We start from the raw sequence: 11,365 nt of genomic DNA on the forward strand, positions 1-11,365 counted from the left end.
ACTGGTTCGTCCTTGACCAGATAATCGGATGACACGGTTAGTAAGCAAAACTCTTTTTGGGGATACATATTTGTACCACGTGTTGTTTTTAAGCGCATAATTTTATCTAATTTTATAATTCATTATTTCAGAATAAATTTGTAGCTTCTGTATATTCTGTATATAACTATGCAATTCTGATTTTTTTTTTTGTGACGCATTAAGTTTTATCTTTGGAGTTGTCATTTGAGAACTTTCATCCACAATCACCGTGAAGTCGTTAAAAATCTTTCAGGTGGTGGTCGTTCATCGCCTTCCATTACCGACGAAAACTTTAAAAAGTACAGAAATTTTATTTGAATCGCGAAATGTTGGCTAGCAGAAAGGTTGACGCAGCTCTATATATCTCTTTTATATCAACTCTACTGATTTTGGTCAATGTTTGAGGTCTGAAAAATGTCAGAGCAATGCAAGTAGCCAAAAAATATTTGGATTTTTATTGCAACCAAGTTGTTGGCCAAACGATAATTGTTCAGTTTCGGTATTTGCCAAATTGGGCTTCTTGTAACTAGTTTTTATTTCCTACATTGAAATATTCACATAGGAGAACCTGCCATGGGACAAGTGATGTCATCATCAAACAAAAATCTCTGAATAAATTTTAAAGGTTTCCTGTCCATGTCTATATCAGGTGTAGAGATAGCCGAATTAGGTAATGCATGTTTTGTGTTAATTGGAGCCAATGTAACATAATGAAATTTGATTTAATTTGCCCAACTAGGGAGAAACTAAATCAGATGGTTGACCTTAAAGCAATAGGCGGAAAAAGAATAATTGTATAGTAAAATTATAACATTTTTGAAATTTTGAATTCGATTTAAATTTCTTCAATTCAATTTGATCTTTTCAAGTAGTCTAATAACGAAATAATATTTACATGTCAACCAAAGTCTGCAAACTCTCCAAATCACATCCTCTTTACTTTAAAACGCACAAATTTAAACCGGAAACGTTCACCAACAATGTAGATGGGAATGATGACTAATGATGACTTCAGTGTGACCTCCTTCGTCCGTACTCCTGCCAAGATGCATCCGAGCGTAACGGCACCTCACTGGGCCAAAGTTGTTCTCATTCATTCCTTCCCACCGAACCAAACGCAATCGCCATCCATCTTGGTGTGTCTTACCAATCACGCGTAATCCCATTAGGGGCACTTAACCCGCACAAACATGCAACAATGAGTGTAATTTAAAAATTTATTGTTATTGATCCCTTTTTCGTGGCTTGTAGTGACGACCTCTACCATGTTGTGGTAGACCGAGATCGAGATGCTTTCTTTTCTTTTTTTTTTTGCTAGTCTAAAGTGAAACTAGTTGCCTCCACATCATCCTGTGTCGTGAGAGATATTCATAATGCTGTTCTTAAGGCTGTCCCGATAGGGTGAACTGGTCACAGACAAAGACTACTTTCTACGCTTCTCCAGGCTGCCACGAAGAATTCATTTAAACAGCCATTTATTAGCTGATTGAACGAGGCAGATGGTGTGGCGGCGTATCGGTGGGTCCAACCTTCAGCACGCCCTCAACCAATTTGCGAATAGGAGTTTGCAAACGACTCAGCTAACACCTTTTTTGTGCGCATGATTTCACCCCACAACGAGGAGGTTTTACCTATTTTATTTGTATCACACACTTCAGCGTACCTTTTCGCTTCCCAGCGACTAGAAATCGAAGAGAAATGGCAAATTTCTGCATCAAAAGAAATAAAAAAAAATACGTTCTCTGTTTCTTCCTATTTTCCGGACACCCTTCCAAACGCACAGCATGGAAGCGTGCGGCCGATCGTTCTTCGCGTGCGACCCGCGTAGGTTGAATATATTTTAGTTTTATTTGACTCGTAAATATTTGAGATAATAAAGGTCCATATTGGCGGGCATATTGCCTTCGCTTGCTCGGCTTTTGTCTCCTATGCAGGGGTCCTGACTATAGATTTTTTTTATATTTTAGTTTTCATTTTTGTGTCCAGTTCCAATCAGCACTTACACCACATGACACGACTCGTAGTGCAGTGGTGAACCTGTGCTAACCTTTTCTGCCTTAAAATACAAAAAAAAAAACACACATTCCCTCCAAGTATCACACTCCGATACTGTTTCCTCGCCTACCACACATATGGGCTGGTGTAGAAGTGGAGCACGACATCAACAGCTGATTCCAGTTTCCAATCCCCAGTGCTCGGTGCAGCAGTAGCTTGCCCGGCACCTTGCAAAACACCTGAATTAATATTGCGGAATTTTATGCGATAAGCGTTGACCGCAAGAGAAAAAAGCGGAGCTCCGGTTTTGGTATACGTTTTTTTTTTCTTCTATGCTATGGGTGTTTATTGATTTCCCGCAGCGAGCGCAGTTGTTGACAGAATATGGTAGTGGTGTGAATGAGATATGCAAATCAGGTTTTTTCATTTGTGGTTTATTATGGTTTATAATATTTTGCTATTTTTTTTTTTTTAATATCCAATATTGCATTTTGGAGTGTCATAGAGAAGCACACAATTGTTTTCAGAGTATCCAAGGAAATATATGTAAATAAAAGAATGTTTTTAATTACATTTTTATCACTATATGCGATCATACTAAAACTTATAATAAAAACGTTTGAAAAACAATTTAATTTTTTTATCAAAAACTCTCAAAATGTATTTTTCTTATGCATTGTATTGTGGAGTTTTGCAGTAGAGTGGAAAATTGGCACAACCATAGTTGAATTAATGAATGCTTTTCAACGAGCAGAAATTTTCCAAAATTAATTCTTATTTCTTTTGACCGGCTCTAGTTCCCAGTCTCGAAAAACTTGAGGACTTCGGAAGCAAGATCAATCATAGGACAAGTAAGGGAAGACTGAGTAAGAAGTATTCCTATATCGTACCACCAAAGTGCCTCATGGATAAAAATAAAAAAATCAAAAAAAAAAGAAGAAGCAGAGCTTTTATTGAATAATAGCGATCTAATAAAATCACGTAAAAACACGTGTTGAATTTAAGTCGCCTAAGGTACTGCTGTTTTATTGATCACAAATGTACATATAATGCTGTTTATGCAGCTTTTCAATTTAAATGATTTTATTTTTATTTATTTTTTAATATCAATTTTCTGATTCTTGTAACGCTAAAGTACTCATTTTTCCATTAAAATTCCGTCAACCGAAGGTGACCTAATTTTAATGCCTTTACCCAATAGCGGAATTTCACTCTCGGCCGGACATCGTTCAAAACCACCCCACACGCAAAGTTCCCATCATAAATCTTCAACGATTGAGTATGCAACTGTATGTGTTGCCTTACAGGCTCTGCAACAAATGTTTCTTCCAAACGAACGCAAACGCGCGAGACGAAAACGAAACCCGAAACGAGTGGAACAAAATATTCTAAATGTATTTTGCTTGTCAATGTTTATAGAGACATTAGTGCGGGGTTGACAGTGAAGACGCTTTGGTTTTTTCACCCCACCTGAACCACATCATGCTCCCCCAGGGGGGGTGGAGAACAAAATACCACTCGGATATAGCCGCTACACGGGTACAGGATGCGTGAGAAAAATGCACGCGCGCGACATTGCGCATTAGCTTGCAATGGTTGCCGTTTCGAACACGGAACAACGAAAAAACACGACTCAATACTTATCATTACGTCCATTACGCGTTTCGGGCTGGTCGGATGTCGTTTGCCACACTTTAAGTGAAGCTTTTTTCTTGCTTTCTTTCACGGCACTGGCCGTTTGGTGATATGTTTTAATGCTTTGTTTTTTGTCTCTCTCTTTCTCTCTCCCTCTTACTTTCCATCTCCTTTCCATATCGTGAATTTGTTTGAGGAAGTTTTGGGCACGGCGCTTTTGAATTTCCCTTCTTGGCGTTGGTCGCGGGTCGCTATGGGGGTCACTATTTATCTCGTCTTTGCGGTTGAACGCGCGATGAGCAAATAAACGAAGCTATTTGAGCACAAGCAGAGCATTAGACATCACTACCATCGGGTGTACGGGAATAGTTTGTTTTGGGACATTCGCTCTCCGTCCGTTAGTGTCGTGACTAACGGTGTGAATTGAAATTGGCTCTTTTGTACATTCGATCGCAGGTACATTTAAATGCCAGTCCCCAAATGAGGGAGTGGGCCCTAGGTAAGGGTTGAATAGGCGTACGAAATTAGCACAGGTAAATATGGTTAATGGAGAAGGGCCCGGGTAATGCAAACTCTACTGAGAAAAAAAGGGCGACTTAAATGTGAGAGTTCCGGTTACAATGCACTTTGGTTGGTGTAAATACGGATGTTGTAAGTGTCTTACGTGTGTACACTATGATTAGCTTGTGGAAATGCGTCCCATATTGATAAGATTTTATTCGTTTAAGAAATCAAATTTGCGGAAGACTTGAGCAATTTTGAAGAGATGAGAAATTAAGGAGATAAGATAATGCAAGTGAATAGACTTAAAAAACTGGAAAGAAATGAAAAAGTTCACATTGAAGCTGAATTCTTGCCATAGTTCAGCCCAAAAATGCTAGAACTAATGTACTGAAACAATTTCTCTGGACACCTCGCACCAAAAATTCCTCAAGAATTTCCAAAACCACACATTTTTGGTCTCTGGAAGGAAACCCCATTTAAAGAAGCGAGGCGTAATGAGAAGGTAACTGTTGGCTTCCGTTTGAATTATTTGTGTATGGGTCAATTAAACACTCCCAACACAAAAACAAAAGTAAACGGGAAAAGTATGTCAATTGCACGTCTAATGCAAGTTCCAAATTAAACTTCACCCCAAAACAGAAGACGATGATCGTAGTTATTACATTTTTTCTCTCTTTCTTTGTTGGTGGCTGGTGGTCACTATTTTTTCCCCCCTAAATCCCATCCATGTCCATTTTGTTTGCTTCGATGTTGATAACAAAGGGTCGTTCGGCTGAACAGTCAATAAATTTCTGATCGCAATGTGGTACGCATCCCACCTTCCGCTGGGAAGGAAAGTAGAGTAGAGAAAATAAAAATATAATTGCAAGAGCTAAGAACCGCCACCTTCGCCTCGCATTGTAAATGGAAACGAAAATGAAACACTTGCGCCATAATCGTGAAACTTCCGACTCTTCCGACGGGTGCGAAGGGTTGTCGGAAAATTGTCACTTAAGCGGACGGAAACGGGTCGGAACATAATAACGGGGCGCAAGTAAACAATCTCACTCTCTAATGCAAGTTCCGCATCTTCGTTCCAAACCCGTTCGGTGGGGTTTTTTGCTGGAGAAACTCGGGTACTCCGAAGCGTCCGAAGCATTTGTTGTTTTGCTGTTGTTCTGGGTTTATGTTTCGACTGAATGGTATCATAAAAATAATTTTCTTCATTTAAACGACAAACGGGACAATCAGCGTGGACGGCTGGAGCGGCTCGAATGTGTTGCCCGAAAGGACCACCTGGAGCGGGGTGGCGATGGTTCCTCTTCTAACGAGTGTGGCCAGAAAAGAGGGCACACCATCGTTAGCCGATCGTGTTGTTCATGGGAGGATCGAGCCCAAACAAAAAATCCCGGTCAACTTTGGAAATGTCTTCGAAATATCAGCTGTAGGAGATATTGGTGGAGACTGTCCGGAGATGGAAGCGATGGAGTGTGTCACCCACACGTTTGAATTCACGCATTCGAAAGCCAACATACAGCCAGACAAAAAAAATGTTTGGAAAACGTAGACCTGATGGAACTAGAACTAATTTGCTTTTATGATGGCATCTGATGACGACGATGCCGATGTCTTCGGTATTGGGGTGGAAGTCGCGGTTCAACGAAATGACACCGCCAACTATGAGTGATGACTGAGTGGAATTGGATGAGTGATGGTTTTTGGATCAGCTTCTTAACCCTCCCCAAAGGGGAAGAGAAGGCGAAAAAATGGCTTACAACTGAAGAAAAAAAAACAGCACACACACAGCTGTGACGTAAAGCAGAGTAAAGATGCAACCCAGGGAGGGCCAGCAGCAGATTTGTGTACGATCGTTCATTTGCTGCGATCGTCATCGTTACGGAGCGGTCCCACTTTCCGTGTGGTTGTTATATATCAGTGTAATTGAAAATGACAGGATTTGTTAAGCGAGGGACCCCTTTAAGGTCGCTAAAAGTGAGGTTTGTTTTTAGTTAAAAGTTAACGATCAGCGATTTGGGTGCAGGCTTGTTAAAAATGAGATGGAGTAGAGATCGTTTGTCTTCAGGTGGGAGGTATAATTTGGTGACAGACACGAACAGGTGATTGTGCTGTTAGGTCTGATTAGCTGAAGCAGTCTCTACCATTGAAGAAAATGAGATTTTTTTTGGTTGAACTCAACGAAAAGATGGACCTTTTAATTTCGCTGTTTAATAAGTATTTGCTGGATCTTGAGAGTTGCCCAAATACATAAAAAGAGGATATTAAAAATAGCTACGACTAACTTTCAACATCAATATAAAAATGAAAAACAAATGCACGTTTTAGTTAAATGCATTTTTTATCATTTACTACAGGTAGAATACCACTCGACTTTAAAACACCAATTAAAATCTGAGGACTTCCGCATCATTCTGTGTTGTAGACCTCATCCAGCATTTTAGAATTTTTTGCAATTCAATTTACGAAAATGAAGCGAATTTAAAACCAGCAATTCTGTAGGCTATTGGGCATTTTATCATTGTTATGTAGTGTCTAGGCTAGACTCAACCATTCACTCGGAGTTCACTTATAGTCTCGTAACTGCAAAGTCAAGATGGTCGGACGAATCATTTCAAGGAAATAAGTCTACTCTAGACAAAAACTAAAATATCTCCCACTTTCTAAATGACTTAAGCCGTTTCTTATACGCATGAATACCAGTAAATGTAGCAATGGGACTGAAAAATATATCTCTATCTGTAATTCCACTCTAGATTCATCCAGAAACTGACGAAACGAAGATGCTTAACAGGAATTTTGTCCCTATTTGTGGGACAGGACTTTAGTGAAGGCGTTGTCACGATGAACTCATAATATTTCGGCGAATTCGAACCCTATGAGATAACTGCTTTGAACCCTTGATTAGATAGAGGAGTATTTTAGGCAAGAACTCCTAACAATACTTGAGATAGAACGATATGTTGAGGTATAGGAGTTCCTTCAGGAGACTTCGGTTTCATTGTAAGGTTCGACTACACTTAGAAGTCTGAAGTACTTCTATAATTTCTTGAATATTTCACAGATGATGTAATTAAGAAATTGAAGATAATACTAAAATAAAATTGGTAGCTGTTTTAATTTTAGTTACATTGTGTTATTAAATTGTTGTGTAAACTCACTTTAATAGTTTGATCTGAAAATGATAAAAGATTTCGCTTCGTTTGATAGTAATTAGTTGTATCGGATTTGCTGTACAACATATTCTTCACGTCACCAGAAACCGCGAATTTAATAAAAAATAATTAAGGTGTAAGGATTTCACATCTCATTCACGTGAAGCCACGATACATTTCCTTCAGCAGCACGCTCCTGCTTGCACGGTATAACTGCTCTAATCAGCTAGAATTACCTGTGCCACGAGTTTGCATCAAGTCCCACAGTATATCCTCCACTCTTAATCTAGCAAACCAAATTGAACATGCTCAGTTCAAACGGAAACAAAACCAATCTATTCTACCTGTTCTACCCGCTCCTCAATCACTTCCACGTGGGTGGAAAACATTCTGTTTTTTTTTTCTTTAACCGTTTTCTCGCGGATAGTACCTTTCCGACAGGCGCCCGGATCCGTTTTGCCGATTGCATTCCCGAACCCAACTGGAGAGGTGGTTGGCATCTAATTAATTCTATAATTAGCTGACAGAAGCAGTTGTCTTTCGTTTCGATTTTTCCCTGCCACGTTCTTTGGTTGAGGGAAAAAATGGAAGAAGAAAAAACCCTAGGAACTCCCCAAAACCGATCGTCGTTAGCAGCTTTATTCCGCACAAACATCTCTTGCGCTCTCTCGCGGGTGCAATTTACATGCGCTATTTGTACGCCCGTCGAAATGGCGTTCGACCACGGGGAAGCAAACTCGGGGGCCGATTTGTAGAACATGACATTTCTGTACCGACTTCGACAGTGCCGGAGCACAAAAATCACACCGCGTGCCGTGCGTCTCTTCCCCAATGTCACAAGCGACACCCGCGTTCCGCTTTTTCCGGCTTCTATCTTCGTGGCGCGTGGAAAATCAATGTTTTTCTCGCCCATCCAACGGTTCGGTTTGGGTCTTTTTTTTCACCCCGTTTTGTTTTAAATCTTCCCAAAAACAAAAAAAAGAAGCAATGGGAATGGAACCGTGTCGATACTCCTTCACTCTCCCCGGGCCGCTTGGACGTGTGGGGGAACCGCGAAGAAATGGATAATTTTGTTAGTTTCCCATTTTTCCGGTTTCATTAGCATTCAAACCGCACTCCCTCCGGGGGCCCTTCTTTCTACACTGTAATGGAAGAGACCCTTTTTGTTGGTTGTCTCGCGACCAAAGTGTCCGCGGTTCATTAAACCGATGTCTCGTGGTGGTTGGTGTGAATTTTAAACGTTACGTTAAAAAAACACCAAAAAATGTTCCAAAAAGTATACAGCGGAAACTCCGATCTCATGTCGAATGTTTGAAGATCCACATCACATTGTTAGTGTGTGTAGTTCAGTATACACGAGATGTGTGTGTGTGTGGTTGATTTTTAATTTAACAAAATGAGACAGTTAGTTTCGTCGTGCCACAGTTTCTTCAGTAGGCAGATAAGTGAAGAACAACCCGCAGCAATGACCATTTCCAATTAAGTTGATAAAATTGTTGAGTTCCATTCCGTTAGGTTCTCTTCCTCAACAAGAACCTTGGACGTTAGTTTTTCTTTTTTTTTCGATAGGAAATTTTCTAGATTTTGCACACCGTGTTAACGCGACCACATCCGGTTAGATGAAGCTGTGAATCGAATCCAATGTTCTACGGCCTACCCATCTTCTCGCATGGCAAGATGGAGAAGTTGTAAAAAAACACATCACAAAATCACGATCGTTTTAGCACGATCGTAATTGATGCTGTCGGTGCATTTCTGCCAACATCATTCTCATCGCCAGTTTGTCAAATGCGGGTGCGTTAGGCGCGTTCTACTGTTCCGTACCCAGGCTAATGAGGTGACAAGGTACAGCTGGACGTGACGTTTACTTACGGACGGTGATCATGCCCAGACTGCGCAGAAAACGCACCCATCCTGTCAATTTCGTGATCGATGTGTGACGGGACCATTCCCATCCTGAACTCTTTCTGTGTTTTTTCCACGAATATTCTGACGCCGGTGACGGTGCGAGTAGATCCATTTCCGGTGGAATGGTGTTCTAGGCTCTTGCCCTACTATAGATAGACTATACAGTCGGTATCAGTTATTAGCGATTGTTGTGGAGCTTAAAATAAACAGTATTATCGTAGTTCAGTTCAATATAATGTCTAAAAAAATATTTTTTACATATTTTTAATAAATTAATTCTCTTTTAACTTAAGCAATCTGTTAGCTCATGAAAGCAATTTATGCAAGAAAATAAACTTTTTATTGTACACACTGTAACTCTTTGTTGTCGTTACGCACGAACATGTCTCCTTTGGTATGAAGCGCCGAAATTTGAGCATGTTCTAAATTTCGACCCGCTTCCTGTTATTGTTTGCTCTAACGGCTTACCATTCTGTCTGTTGTGCTGTTTATTCTAATACATTCTTCATGCGTAATCTTTCTTTACATAATCAATGTCTTTCCTGTGAGTAAATGTGAGTAAATGATGGCTATGATGGCAGAGTCACGATACGAAGTGCTTTCTAACAATTCATGGTGGTAAAAAGGTTTTTGTTGAAAATGTTTCAAAATTAATAAGACAAAAATAAATGCTTGTAATTGCTTTATAACTTATTTTATCTATAAATCGATTGTATTAATTATTTAAAAATCTATTCATTCAAGTTTCATCCAACTAAGGGATGCACCCAACATGAGTCAATCGCCATTCAAAATTAAAAAAAAGTGCAATAACATCTAACGATATTTAATGGAAGAAATTCAATCTATAGATCTAAACTAAAACAAATTTTAGCTTCCAATTCTTATCCTTATAAAGAAGTGAGACATATTTATTTAACTGGGATTAGATGGGAAGCAAATGGCCTTTATGCAGGTATCGCAAAACTATTTCAAAACTACATATTGCCTGGAGTGTTTTTTTTATCTTCAACATGATTAAACGATTCTTACATATAATAAGTCATATGCAGACTACAGATGATTTTTTTGCTAAAGCAGCTAAAGCGGTAAAGTCTACATTTTATTTAATCAAATACGCAAATAAATTAAGGTTTTTTTTTTAATTGAAAACTGTAAAATTGCCTTCAATTTTGCCATTTATTTGTAATTAAATATTCAGTTTTGCATACTTAAAAACGATGAAAATGAGATTCTTTATCGGTCCTGTTGTGTAAAAACATAGCAATAATTCTTATATCAGACCTTTCACATTTCAAAAAGAAAAACAATCTCTCGTTACCAAGCATCGCATGTCAGTTGATCGTCTCTATTAATCGCTTTCATCCCGTTGCCGTTACGTTCGGTCTCATGCAACCTAATCGTACCATTGCTAACGATAGTAAATTACATTAACTCAATTCAAGCGCACCAAAACGTCCATTCCTTTACGCGCTCCTTTACACAAATGCTACTGTAAAGATTAAACCACTCCAGCAAGTACAGCAAAGAAAAAACGAAATCGAAATAATACAGCTTTAAGCCGAAAATCAAATACAGCTTTTGTTAAAATTAATCAACCATTGGCGCACATTTAATTTCTTCATTTTTAAAACTATTTTCTTGGTGCATTCCTTCCGTTAAAGCAGTTCCGTTATGGTACCTTTCCCCATGGTGAATTGATTTATTTTTCACAGCAAAATAAAGGTAAGCTTCCTAACTGTAAGGGAGCATTTTTCGGTCGATGGAATAGAAGGAAAACCTTCAATGCTCCCTTTAGATTAATTTCATCATCATCGTCGTCGTCGTAAGCGTATTGAACAGGTTTTTTTTTGTAGCACAGCATACCACAAGACCGTATGGGAAACGGGAGAGAAAATTTGAATAATGCTGTCTAGCAATGGCCACGGTAGCCATTGGTCACCCAAGTTGCTGCCCCGGAAACTCGAACGATTTCCTACGCTTTTTGGACGCCTGTTTCGTTCTTTTTTTTTCTCGATGGAAAGCGCAAAGCAGTAAATTGAAATATGTAGGCTAATTACGCAAAAGCTTTGCGCCCATGCAAAAGCCGCCGTTCCGTGTACTGTCTGATTTTTGAAACCGAATGATTTCACTCCGAGCAGCTGTTCGGGCTT

Source organism: Anopheles funestus, chromosome 3RL, assembly GCF_943734845.2.
Source record: "Anopheles funestus chromosome 3RL, idAnoFuneDA-416_04, whole genome shotgun sequence".
Lineage (NCBI taxonomy): Eukaryota > Metazoa > Arthropoda > Insecta > Diptera > Culicidae > Anopheles > Anopheles funestus.